The sequence below is a fragment of the Syngnathoides biaculeatus genome, chromosome 8 (genome assembly GCF_019802595.1).
Source record: "Syngnathoides biaculeatus isolate LvHL_M chromosome 8, ASM1980259v1, whole genome shotgun sequence".
Classification (NCBI taxonomy): domain Eukaryota; kingdom Metazoa; phylum Chordata; class Actinopteri; order Syngnathiformes; family Syngnathidae; genus Syngnathoides; species Syngnathoides biaculeatus.
In genome coordinates, this window is record NC_084647.1 from 16356649 (window position 1) to 16370811 (window position 14163).

Consider the following 14163-nt stretch of genomic DNA (forward strand, 5'->3'; position numbering starts at 1 on the left):
GTCATATTCTGTAAATGCATCATCTTCAGAGCGGCCACGCGATTGTTTGATCTGACCAGTGGAGCGTGCTGTCTGCCGGGCGCCTTTTCATTTTGAATTTGTCTCCAAACATAACGCCATCATCATTAATCAGCCGGGTCTTAATTTGATGAACGCACCCCACCACCCCTTGCCGCGTTTGTACGCGCGCAAACAACATACGGACGCCTCGTTTATCAACAAAATCCGATGCGAATGTTAAAGTTCATGTAGCGGCGTGAGGATAATTAATGGTGAGGCATTAAGATGAAAATGTCAAAGAAAGCCAGAAACAAAATGAAAGGCAGGCGTGCAGAGAAATGACGCGCAGGCAACCTTGACAAATGCAATGACACGTCATTTTTGGAACAGAAAGCTGCGGTGTAATGCAATTAGAATGAGTCTTGAAGTATTTGAAATCATAAAGGGAGGGATTTACATATTAAGGAGGGGAAAAGGACGGGTTCACTTTCACGTACGGGTGGAAGAAAGCCCGGTTTGAGTTGTGTGACTTCCCCGACGCTGTCAATCAAAAAGTGAGCATTGGCATCGTCGCAGAAGCGCCACTTTTACAGGATTTCCTTGGGGGATTGCGGAAGGAGCTCCGGGCTAACTCCTTACCGGTGAGAGCTGCAAGAAGGAGACGGGCGAAGGCTCATCTGGCACTGGCAGAACTCACGTGTCAAACAAGGGGTGAGCGGGTGGGGGGGGGGTGACAGAAGGCTGCCGGCATGGCTGCAGCTGCGGGCCGCCCCCCGTTAAGCAGCTTTAATGAGCGACATGTAGTGACAAACAGCAGAGGACATGGGAGAGGTCATCTCGTCACGCTGTCGCCCCCACACTGTTTATTGGCGCGTTCACCTGGAACGGATGCCCGGATGACTTCCGTCGCTTGGCGGTGACGTAACCAAATCGGGGAGGTGCTAAAAATAGCTGCTCATGCAGGTAAAAACTGTCAGGCGAGAGGATAAAGGAGCTGGTAAAGCGTTGATCTCACAGTTCTGAGGTCCCGGACCCGCCTGTGCGGAGTCTGCATCTTCTCCCCGTGCCTGCATGGGTTTTTCTCCGGGCATTCCAAAAACATGCAACATTAATTGGACACTAAATTGCCCATAGGTGTGATTGTGAGTGCGGCTGTTTGGCTGGCAACCAGTTCAGGGTGTACCCCGGCTCCTGCCCCTTGACAGCTAGGATAGGCTCCAGCACTCCCCATGGCCCTCGTGAGGATAAGCGGTGAAGAAAATGGATGGATAATAATATTGGATACTCAATCACATTTGACTGGAGCCCTCGTTGGTGGTCCTAACTCGGAATGCAAGAGACCTGCATTTCGCCCACAGTCCTGTGTTTTGCCTTCTCGGGGGCTTGTTGGGGGAGATGATTAAAACATGAAGGCTTTTATAAGCGCTACATCTTTTCAACAAGGATTTTCAAATTAAGAATATTCTCATCCCCCAAGAAATCACTTTAGAATCATTTCAACTGTATGATTGTTCCAGCTGCCACATCAGGGGTGGCAAACTCCCCATGTCAATTTATTTTTCTTACAGTACATTTACTTAATTTTAAGAATATGATCCTCTCCGGTTCAAGGTCTAGGTTCAAGTCACTCCGGTACCAGATTGAACTCCAGTAACTTCCCTGGAAAATCCTGAAGTTCAAGACCTCTTCCACTCTACAGGGTAGGCCACGGCTAGGCTTTCCCTGTTGAGCAGCCACTCCACGGTGTACTTGCTGGTCCCTGGGAAATCTTCACAGTTGTTTTCGGTTATTAATTTGGTTCTTCGGGCGGAATGACGCGGAGTCTGACTACTCTGAGGCCTACGCGCGACATAAGTGCATAAACAAAGGTCCCCGGGAGCTCCGGGCTGGCAGCAGCGGCTGGTTCTTCGGACAGGAATGACGCGGAGTCTGACGAGCGAGCCCCGGCGGCGGGCCGCGGGCCGAGTTTCCAGGCGGCAGAGGCCATTAGCTTCGGACGCCGAAGCTAGGCTAAAGCCCTCCGCCCCCCACCGAAGCTTGGCACCCGGGGGGCCTTGGTTTATGCACTTGTGTCGCGCGTAGGCCTCCGAGTAGTCAGACTCCGCGTCATTCCGCCCGAAGAACCATCCGAATATTCAACATTAATTACAGCCACAGGTACAAATCTATATGGAAGTATTCCTCCGGCTTCCCAATCAACCTATTTCTTTATCAGATGAGGATAAGTATGAGAAATCGGCGCTGGGCATAAATGGTGTCCCATGGAATCGAGCCTTTGTTGCAGCACGGTAAACGTCACATCCGCGCACGTAGGTCATGTGACCCGCGAAAATGGCAGCCCCCCTGAAAATACGTAATTGTCGATAAAAATCTTCTGAAAAAACTATCAAATGAGAGAGGATATGACATCACATTGTCACGATAGACTTCAAATCACAAGACCTATCGGATACATTGATAATGCAAACCAGTGGATTTCCCCTTTAAGACCATCCTGGAAAAGGAACGACAGTTGGGCGCTAATTCGTGAACTAATTAGCAAAGAAAACTAAGGCTTTGGAGATTTCCATAATGTCTCTTTACTCTGAGAAATTCCATACATTTTGGATGAAAATATGTTTCCTACTGCAGCAGCAGCAAAATATTGAAGTAAACTGTGAGATGTCGTCTTGAATAAAAAAGTGATGCCAGTAAGCTTTTAATCAAGTGAGACCGACGATGGCAATTTGTTCACATCGGACCCTTGAACACACCATCTGGGGGGCTCAGTAACGAGCGCAGGTTGTCAATGTTGTACCGTTTATTCACTGCCAAAAGTCATACAGGACGTGTTTAAAACGGACCCATCCCCTCCATGTAGGTGTCGGAAAGGACCGAAACACGAGCAACTGCCCGGAAGAATTTGCAACACCCGACGATAATAACACAATAAATAAACGTCCAATTGAATGCCAAAGCCCCACTTAATTATATCCGGTATGTGGGGGTTAATAGAGATGAAATACGGAGTTTTCCTGTGTGCCAGATGTTCCTTGGTGGGCCCTCACATCAGGATAACAGTCAGAACTCACAAACATCTGGGGGGAAAAAAATGTCCGCCCGCCAGCGGGTACGTTATTAGGGGATGATCAAGAATTAAGTCATTAAACACTCGTAAGTAACTAACCCTTGCTAATTGCAGCTTATTTTCTGGGCATCAGAGGATATAAAGGTGTCAGTCAAATGGGATTTATTATGCAGAATGGACATTTTAATAACTTGCATACACATATTTTTGGCATCGTAAAGTTCCTGTACAAGGAGTAAGTGGGAGAATCAACAAGCGAGCACATTTTGAGTGAGCAGCCGACATCATAAAACGCGTCTTTAAGCAAGCCACTCCTACTTTTTCCTACTTTGATATCACAATCGAACCGAATTGATATAATCGTGCCCTCGCACCAATTTTCCAAGCGGTAAGCAGAGCTGCAGTGTTGTTTGATGCGTATATGAGCGTCGGGCCGCGGCGTTGCGCAGGAGCAGTCACTATTGTTCCCACCATGATTAAGTAGTTCATTTCTTGTGGCTGAATTTTCTCTAGTTATGCTATTTTATATGACAAAAATGTCTTATTGTGATACTTTGGGCAAAAACTCCATCCATCCATATTCCTTGCCGCTTATCCTCACGAGGGCCTATCCCAGGTGTCAATTGGCAGGAAGCGGGGTACATCCTGAACTGGTCGCCAGCCAATCGCAGGGCACACGGCGACAAACAGCCGCACTCACAATCACACCTAGGGGCAATTTAGAGTCTCCAATTAACGTTGCATGATTTTGGAATGTGGGAGGAAACCGGAGTGCCCGGAGGAAACCCACGTAGGCATGGGGAGAACATGCAAACTCCACACAAGCGGTTTCGTGATCAAACCCGGGTCCTCAGAACTGTGAGGCCAACGCTTTACCAGGTGATCCACCGTGCCGCCAGGGTAAAAACTCAATTTCGTAATACTTTTCATTGAACACTTGAGTAACTCTTAAGTGTACCTCTTACTTTTTCTTGAGCTATATTTTAAAGAAGGGATGTCAAATTCATTTTTGTCTCAGACCAAATTGCAGTTATGGTTTCCCTCCGACGTCCATTACGCCGATGATAATCTCCTCCTGATAATCGCCTCATCATATTTACACACAAAATTTATGAGCTCCTTTTGGAATCAGAAATCCAGGCTCTGTCCATGTTTGGTAACACAAACTGAAATTTTGGGACAGATTTCCACAAGAATCAAGGAAGTTGACTAACATCATTTGCCTTCGCGGGCCACGTAAAATCATGTGGCGGGCCGGATCTGGCCCTCGGGCCTTCAGTTTGACACCAGTGTGTTCTAAACTAACAGAACTCGAGTAAGTTTGAGTACGATTTTAATCAGCTGTGCTCACAGCCATTTCTTTTCATTTGTGGAAAAATGTCACAATGTCCCACAAAGTAAAAGAAAACAAAAGCAAGACCAGCAAAAAAAAAAAAAAAAGTGTTTTGATGACAAAAGTCTGCCAAGCAAACGGAAGCAACGTTTGCAATGTGTCAGGCGGCCGTTCGCCGGAGCTCTCGGGGCTTCGAAAGTGCAGCCCGGCAAAGCGCTTTAATCAATACAGCTTTCAAAAATATGAAGCCTTTGCATCCGTGGGGCTGCTGAGCCAGGAAACAGCCGCGGATCATTCTCGGCCGACGACGCGCGCGATGAAAAATAGTTAGGCGCGCTCTCACTGAGGAATACGGATTAAGAGGGAAAATGTGATCGTTTGGGATTAAATCGGCCATTTGGAGGCCGGCCCGCTTTCAAAGACTGCAAGAATTTCAAGCCTGGGTTGGGCTTTCGAGTTTCATTTTCAAGGCTGGATTTGTTTTCAAATTGGGATTCCAAAACAGAGCTAAGGTTGCAAATGACATTTGTCAAAAGTGTCTTAGGGTTTCAACTCAATTTCAAATTGGGGTGACGCGGTGGCTCATCTGGTAAAGCGTTGGCCTCACATTTCTGAGGTCTTCCTGGGTTTTCTCTGGGCACTCCAGTTTCCTCCCACATCCCAAAAACATGCAACAATAATTGAACACTCTAAATTGCCCCTAGGTGTGATTATGAGTGTGGCTGTTTGTCTCCATGTGCCCTGCGATTGGCTGGCGACCAGTTCAGGGTGTACCCCACCCCCTGCCCGTTGACAGATGGAATAGGCTCCAGCGCTCCCCGCGACCCTTCTGTGGAAAAGCGGCAAAGAAAATGGATGGATGGATTTCAAATTGGGGTTCAGGCTTCAAAATCCAGTTTCAATATTGGTGGGTAAAGGGTTCGAAGAAGGTTCCGAGCCAGGTTCAGGGTTACAAGACAGATGGATTGAGTTTTAAATTTGTCACGTACCTCTGGTGCAAGGCTGGACCCAAATGCAGGACTCCGAGACGAGGGAATGATGTTGGGCCTAGTTTTATTCAAAGCCGAGGTCATACAAGGTGTAAGCAATCTGGGAAGGCAGAGGTAAAGAAACGCTAGGCTAGGCAGGGTCCAAAAGACAAGCAGCGAGGTCTGATGACTAGGAGACAAACTAGGAAACATGAACTATGACTTGACTATGACTAGGAAACATAAACTAGGACAAGACTAAACTGTGGTGGCAAAGAAATGCTGTGACAAGGATAGCTCAACACTACACTATTTTCAGTGGTGGACATTCCTACTGTCGGTGAATGCAACTCACTAACTCGAACGAACTGGCAAATGCCAGTGACAAAACTCCAACTTAAATACTTGGTCTAGTCACATTGCCTCATGCGAAACTGCTGTGACCGTTGACAGGAGTCAGAGATGAGACCACCCAAAGCGGTGGGCAGGCCGCGCCCCTCTTGGCCGTGGTCCATTCTTGCTCATGATAGAGTTAGGGTTTCAAATTAAGGGCTCTAATTAAAATTTTGATGGAGGAACATCTGCCTTTGTATTCCATAATCCCAATTTCTCGCAAGGTAACCAGAGCTGCATTTCCTTCTCTTTTTTTTTTTTTTTTTTGGGGGGGGGGTGCCCAAATCAGCATCAGAGAAGCAGCACATTTGACCGGCAGCATTTGAGAGCAACCCAGATTTGAAACCCAAGACATAAAACTCTAAACCTGGTTCAAAAGTTGAATGAGCCCTTGTCTGTTCGACCCTCGTTTTGGAACTCAAACTCTGGTTTTTAATTTTACTGTAAAACCTCAACCCAGGGCGACACGGTGGATCAGCTGGAAAGCATCGACCTCGCAATTCTGAGGTCCTGGGTTCGATTTCCGACCCACCTGTGTGGAGTTTGGATGTTCTCGCCGTGTCCACGTGGGTTTTCTCCTCCCACATCCCCAAAACACGCAACATTAATTGGACACTCTAAATTGCCCGTAGGTGTGATTGTGAGTGCGACTGTCTCCATGCGCCCTGCGATTGGCTGGCAACCAGTTCAAAGTGTTCCCCGCCTCCGACCCGTTGACAGCTGGGATAGGCTCCAGCACTCCTCGCAACCCTCGTGAGGATAAGCGGCTAAGAAAATGGATAGATGGATTTCAAATTGGGCTTCAGGCTTGAAAACCAACCCCTGGCTTGAAGCGATAAAACCTTAACCCCGCCTTGAAACCATGACGGCCACCTCGGCGACAAATTCCGGCAACGATTGGGAATTACAGATTCATATTGCAGAAGCAGAATAAATAAGGTAATTATGTTTGGGGGGGGGTGGTCACATAATTACAAATAGCCTAAGGACTGCCCTCTCGGTCCTGGTTTATTATAAATAATCCCCGCAGTTCAAGTAGCACTTTGCTTCTTTATTATTCCGAGTGTTTTTCCTGCATGTGAAACTTCAATATACGGGCAGAGGGTTTCTCTCACGCCGGCCATTTAGTCCCAATCGCAGACGCTCGGCATCCTCGCTCGCAATATTAAACCCTCCCGTCAAATAATCAGACGCACTTAATGTTGCAAAAAGTAATACATTAAAGACGGGGGGGGGGGGGGGGGCGGCTAAAGTAATAAGAAGTCGTGTTTGTTCCGGTGCGGAATCCATATGAAAAATGCAATTTCAAATATCTCCCGAGGAGATTAATATCACGCATGCAAGGATGTTAAAGTAAAGGATGCATTCGTGAAGTTTCTCTTGAAGACATATTGTGCTCATGTCGAAGATGAAAGGTAAGCGCAGCTTCAATGCGTTTTCTTAGAACCACAGATTATCATAAAACAGCAGATTAGCTCCTGATAAAATGCAAAAACTTGATTGCTTGGTGAGGCTGTCGATACTGGAAATGTATTGATGAGTCTGGTGCATGCGCCACATGCACAGATCTGCGAACACAGCTGAGATGACGGCTGGTGCTTTTCCGGCAATGGAAAATATGATCTACTTTTCGAATTTGGGCACACAAAGGGGTCAAATAAGTGTATTAGATTTGCCATCATGTTCTTATTCAAGTTTAGTTTTACATCGCTTGAAACATTTTTTTAATTAAAAAAGGAAAGTGATTGAATTCACTTAAACGTTTGTGCTTTTTTTTTTTTAATTTATTTTTTATTTTTTTAGATGTACGTGTCAAGACTGACAACCAAAGTCGTCAAAGTCTTTAACGCCACTCGCGATGTGAACTTTCACAATCCAGCTCAACTTTTTCCTTGAACTTGTAAAGACATTTTGCTTGAAGAACATTTTCTTCTTGGAAACACATTACTTCATTCCTGAAATATTATCCATCCATCCATTTTCTTAGCCGCTTATCCTTACAAGGGTCGCGGGGAGCGCTGGAGCCCATCCCAGCTGTCAACGGGCAGGAGGCCGGGTACACCTTGAACTGGTTGCCACACAATCGCAGGGCGCATGGAGACAACCAGCTACACTCACAATCACACCTAAGGTCAATTTAGAGTGTCCAATTAATGTTGCATATTTTTGGGATGTGGCAGGAAACCGGAGTGCCCGGAGAACACCCACGCAGGCACGGGGAGAACATGCAAACTCCACATAGGCGGGGCCCGGATAGAACCCGAGTCCTCAGAACTGCAAGGCCAACGCTTTCCAGCTGAGCCACTGTGCCCACTCGAGACATTTTTTTTAAAATTAAAAAAGGAATGCGTTTTTTTTTTTTAACCACCCTAAAAATGTGGTTGAATTCTCTTAAATGTTTGTGCTTGACAAACATTTTCTTTTTTGGAAATATATTACTTCACACCTGAATGATTTTTTTTTTTTCAAATATCAATTGATCAAAAATATTTGTTTAATTTTATATTTATTTTCTGTAAAAAAAAAAAAAAGGGGGGGGGCTTTTGGAAATCAACTTTTTTTTACAAAAAATAAAAACTGAACTTTTTTTTACCTTTTTTCTTAAAACTATTCAATGAAGCATGAAGTTTCTTCTTGGGGGAAAAAATATTTAAAATGCAACTTTGAAACCTCGTTTGAAACCCAAATCCTGGCTTGAAACCTTGATTTAAAAGCCTAACCCTTGGCTTCAAAGCTGACTGTCAAACCCTAACCATAACCTGAAATCTTGATTTGGAAGCCCAACTGTTGTTTGCCACCATAACTCTGGCATGAAACCCTACGGCAAGCCTAAACATCCTAAAATCCTTCAACTCGCTTCTTAGCTGTCGCATTTTTCATTTTGCTCAGCGTCCAACATTGAATTTTCCACACTGACTCCATGAAGAGAAAGTCAATTGAAGACTTGTATTTATTTTCTTTGAAGCGAAGTGAGTGTGCACTGCAACTTCATTCAGTTTTTTCATCACACGATGGAGCTTCGCTTTGGCTACTCAGAGATACGAGGACACAAACGGCAGCTCCCCCACCCCGACCGTCCCCCTCCCCGGACGCTGTTGGCCACGCCACTTTGTTGTGCCGAGAGGATGAGCGCCGTGACAAAGTCAATAGGACGGCGAGGGGAAGAGGAATGCATCATTGTTTAATTAGACTTTTATTTCATGGAATGCCAAAGCCAAATGGGAAAAGAAAGCCTGCCATTCTTGGCCACGACTCGTTGTCACAGATTGCGACGGGCTCGGGAGGTTCTGGTTGGTCGCTGATAGTGTTGTTTATTGTCGCCTGTTTTCCAGCCAGGACTTAGACCACGAACAATGAAAAATTCCACATTTATTATTTAGTAAAGCTGCTCGCACGCAACATGAAAAGTAGATTTTCCGTCCACCACTTGGTTTGGAAACTTTTTTTTTTAACAAACACAATAATAGTTTGTATGTACAGCTCTGGAAAACTCTTAGAGCTCAATGCAAAGTTTTCATTGTGTCTGAATTTGCTATTTATTGATAAATTGTGTTTGTATTGCAAACGAGGCGTGCAATGTACGTGGTTCGGAAACAAGTTTTCATGAGTTGCCCAACTCCGTGACAGCCAATCGAAAACGCACATAACATCTTAAACGAAATGTTCCCAGGCTTTAAGTGAAAGCAATTACAGTAACGCCTCGGTTCTCGAACGTCCCCGTTTTCGAACAAATCGGTTTTCGAGATTTTTTTGCTTCTGTTTTTGAACGAAAATCGGTACTCGAATGCCCCCGACAAAACCTGGAAATAACATTTTGCGCGCGGCCACCCCAACTGACCCACGACGCGTTTTGCTGTGAATTCCCAGGCCCCTGAAAAGACCCGTAAATAGCATCATGCGCACGGCACAAGCAGCTGACCCACCCACGGCGCGTTTTGTTATTGTCAATTCGAACACCCCCCCCCAAAAAAATCCAGAAATGACATACCAGCACACTTGTTATTCTGTATAACGCAGCCTCTGTACACAGACGTGTCCCGGTAGAGACTGTTGTTTTTCTTCTTATCGAGGACTAGCGTATTAATCCCCAAGCATGGCTCCAAAGAAGGCAAGTTGCTTGCCAAAGTTATTCTGCACTTTTGTTAAAAAAAAAAAAAAAAAGTTTACAAGGCTGGGGGCCGAGTCGCTACAGATACGGCAATGCATTCGCAGCCTAGCGTACTCTACTACTAATGAATACATTTTAAGCAAAAAATAAATATATTTCTTAAATGATTTTATTATATAAAGTATTTAAACTATACATGTATTTCTACTATGCAGTTTATTATCAGGAAAAGCTAAAAATAATGCTTTAAAAGCAAAATTTTTATAGGCCCGGTACGCATTATTTATTTTTCCATTCATTGTAATGGGAAAAAGCAATTCGGTTTTCGAACAGTTTTATATATTATTGTGACTACAAAGCAAAGTATTTACCTTCTTTTTAGCACCAGTTTCCTCTCTTTGACAATTGAAGAGTTTGTTTTCAAAATGAGACATAGGCATTTTTTTCAGATTTACGAAACTCGCGCCAAAATTATCCAGCTCCGAATGGATAATTTTGGCGCAAGTTTCGTAAATCTGAAAAAAATTCCTATGTCTCGTTTTGAAAACAAACTCTTCAATTGCACTATGTCTTTGTGGTTCAGTGAAAAATATATATATATACAATACAGTACATGCCCTGCAATTGACCCCTCTGTAGAAATTGCATCATCCGCGTCGTTGACCAATCAGAGACCAGAGATCTGCATAAATGTTGCCGTCCGCCATTACCTCTGACAAAGTCGCATGGTCCAGTATAGCTTTTGTTAGCGTTTTATCACGTATTTGGGTTCCTTAACAATAGATATGGTTAAGAGGTGGAGTCACGGACTTTGTAATAGTGACGACAGGTATCCTGATAGGATAGTTGGTGGAGTTCAATTCGTACACTTTCCAAAACCGAAGACCGAGTACGAAAAATGTCTTCGATGGATCAAACTTTGTGGAAGATCGCATGATCAACTGAATCCATCTAAAATCAACCGGAACAGATATGAAGAGTTTGTTTTCAAAACGAGACATAGGCATTTTTTTTTTCAGATGTACGAAACTCGCGCAAAAATTATCCAGCTCCGAATGGATAATTTTGGCGCAAGTTTCGTAAATCTGAAAAAAATGCCTATGTCTCGTTTTGAAAACAAACTCTTCATATGTTTGCACGAAGGTAAGCCCGATATTTGATTTTCAATACATGTCTCATATAAATGAATTACCAGTTCTTTGCTTGCATAACATAGCTACGTGTGAATGATTGACACACTTGATCTGTGTTGAGCGATACTTTGCGAGGACCTGACTGCACAAACGTGCCTCTTTGATGGCGGCTAGTGAGCTAAGCTAAACCGGACTAGCGAGTGCTAAAAGCCTTGGACGTGCACCGAGACACCAAGACTGAAGGAAGGATGTTTGAGGACACTAAAGTAGTGATTGTCGTACTCGGTCGGGACTTACGTAGGTTCGGCACTAATTGAAGAATAATTACTGAGGGGAGCGCGTGACGTTACACAAAGAAAACGAGAGAAACAACTCGTAAATCAAGCATCGCCTTCTTTTCCTTCATTCGACGGTTCACAAACGGGTATACAGATACACATACAGATTCTGCACACAAGTGTGATAGGTAACACGAAAATAGGAAACTGTCAATGACGAATTCGTCTTTGGGTTATAATATATTATATTATGTGGCTTCTCGGTCTTCCTCTGACTCCGGAAAGATCTCGCGCTAATATCGATGGTTTCTCCGTCGATATGCATGGAAATACCATTGAAAAACCCCTCGCTGAAATACTCGAAGCCCTGCTGTCTGCTCTTCAATGATATTTCACTATTCGCTAAGAATGCGAGTGAGAAATCAGATGGTAAATCGAACAATTTGGCTCTCGTCTTTTCTTCCTGCTCCGCCATTTTTGCCAATTGTTTGTCTGAGATTAGCACACGTGGGGTGACGTAACTTCACGAGGCGTGGTTAAGTGCCCTGTACGGAGGGGTCATTTGGCTGGCAGCCAGTTGAGGTCTTGCCCCGCCTCCACCCCAAAGATAGCAGGGATAGGCTACAGCACTCCCCTGACCCTTGTGAGGATGAGCGGCTCAGAAAATGGATGGATGGGCAGTATGGTGTATTTAGCAGTATGTGGAACCTCAAAACAATGCTCGGTCAAAATTTGTCAGTTGCAGTGTTTCCGATGGCCTGGTGAAAGTTGAAGAGTGGCTGACTATTTTTTTTTTTTTTAATGATGATTAACTTCAGTGTCCAGTCACACCTTGGGGCAATTTACAGTGTCCAATTAATGTTGCATGTTTTTGGGATGTGAGAGGAAACCGAAGCGCCCGGAGGAAACCCACGCAGGCACGGGGAGAACATGCAAACTCCGCACGGGCGGGTCCGGGATCGAACCCGGGACCTCAGTAATGTGAGGCCAACGCTTTACCAGCAGATCACTGGGCCGCCCAAACAAATACAAAAAATAAATAAATATAATCCTTCGGTCTTGGCCAAATGAAACACAAGGCTTTGTTTACTAGTGATTGCCACCTGGAAAATCATGTGACAAAAAATTATTAGCTAAACATAAACGGTGGTTTGTGTGATACACAAAAAGCATATTTGCCAGTGCAGCAGCAGCGGCGGCGGCGGCGGCGGCAGCGGCAGCTTCAGACCACACCCAGTCTGCCTCAGCCGGCCGCATCCAGTCAGCGCGGAGCTCCGGCAGCGGCCGCACGCCGGCACTCGCGTTCGGGGAAGAAGTTTCCCCATCAACCTGCTCAATCAGCCACCCAATGCACAGGTAATTACAGGAGGCTGCTCCTCACCTCTGGAGAGGAAATTGCCAACGAGTGCGTGTGAAAACAAGAAAAAGGACAAATCCACGGAACAGGTGTCATTGGTGTCAGTTGGGGGTTGGGGGGGGGGGGGGTAAAACATTTTCTGCCAGGCAGGCTCCCAAACAAAAGAGTGTTGCCAATGTGCGACTCTTTTTGAGTCATGAGAAAAAGAGAGGAGGGGGGGGGGGGGGAGCACACATACACACAGTGGAAAAAATAGACACCAGGCGACCTTTTGAGGAGGAAAGTGAAACAAAGGATGTGGAAAGAACTCCAGGATGAGGGAGGGCGTGAAGAAAGATGGATGAGTGAGGGGATGGGAGGGGGAAAAGCGGCTGGAGAACACAAGGTGAACAGCGCCACCTTGTGGGGAAAGTTAGGGTGGAATGTTGCCGACAGTAAAGTAGAAAGAGAGAGGTCAGGGTTTCAAAACCGGGCGGGTTGCAAATTAGGGTTTTAGCATTCATAGGTAAAAATGATGTTGGGGTTTCAAGCCAGCAGTAGGGGTTCAGTTGAGGGTTTTGGTTTTAAGAAGGTTTTGAAAAAAGCACTAGGATTTCAAACTAGGATTACGGTTTGCTGTTTTGGTTTCATGGCAGGGATGGTGTTTTAGGTTAGAGTTCCAAAGGGTTTTAAGACCATGGTAGGGTTTTAAACAAGGCTTTCAAGTCACAGTTACGGTTTCAAAAAAAGAGCTTGGATTTCAAGTGAGGGTTTCAAATGAGGTGGAGGGTTTTAGGTTTGAAGACCAGATTTCAAACTATGGTCAAGGCTTCAAAATTAGGGTGTCAATCCTGGATTAGGTTTTCAGACTCTGTTTAAGCTTTTAAAATAGAGTTTCCAAGACAAGTTTGGGGTTTCTGGGTGAAGGTTTGTTTTGAACAACCCAACACCAGTCATCTTGTATTCATTTTCTTCATCGAAATCAGAAGTCAGAGAGTCACAGAGCAATGAAACGTTACCATTAACTTGTGAATGCTGACAATCACGCAAAAGGTGAAACTTCTATAAATGTATGCAGCTGAAAGAAACTTAGTAGTGCGATAATCTGGAAGGGTGTCAATTGTGCAAATGGTGCAGATGCAACACAAGCACACAAGTAGCCAGTATTGGACAACAGCAGATATTGAAAAAAAAAATGGAGAAGTGAAGACTGAATTGGGAACTGGCCAGAAAGAAGAAGTTGATGAAATGTTTTCTGTTTGCATTGGGTGGCACGGTGGATCAGCTGGTAAAGCGTTGGCCTCACAGTTCTGAGGTCCCAGGTTCAATCCCTGTGTGGAGTTTGCATGTTCTCCCCGTGCCTGCGTGGGTTTCCTCCGGGTGCTCCGGTTTCCTCCCACATCCCAAAAACATGCAACATTAATTGGACACTGTAAATTGCCCCGAGGTGTGATTGTGAGTGCGGCTGTTTGTCTCCATGTGCCCTGCGATTGGCTGGCAGCCAGTTCAGGGTGTACCCCGCCTCTTGCCCGTTGACAGCTGGGATA

At 45.2% G+C, this 14163-nt stretch overlaps 1 protein-coding gene across 1 annotated transcript in view; it reads right to left on the reverse strand.

The window, feature by feature from the left end:
- The window catches only part of robo2 (roundabout, axon guidance receptor, homolog 2 (Drosophila)), a 377328-nt gene extending 376437 nt beyond the window's left edge, over window positions 1–891 (reverse strand). Inside the window, exon 1 of the mRNA XM_061827028.1 lies at window positions 640–891. The gene's annotated coding sequence lies outside the window, so the exon portion shown is untranslated. The remainder of the gene's footprint in view (window positions 1–639) is intronic.
- Between the last annotated feature and the right edge of the window lie 13272 nt (window positions 892–14163).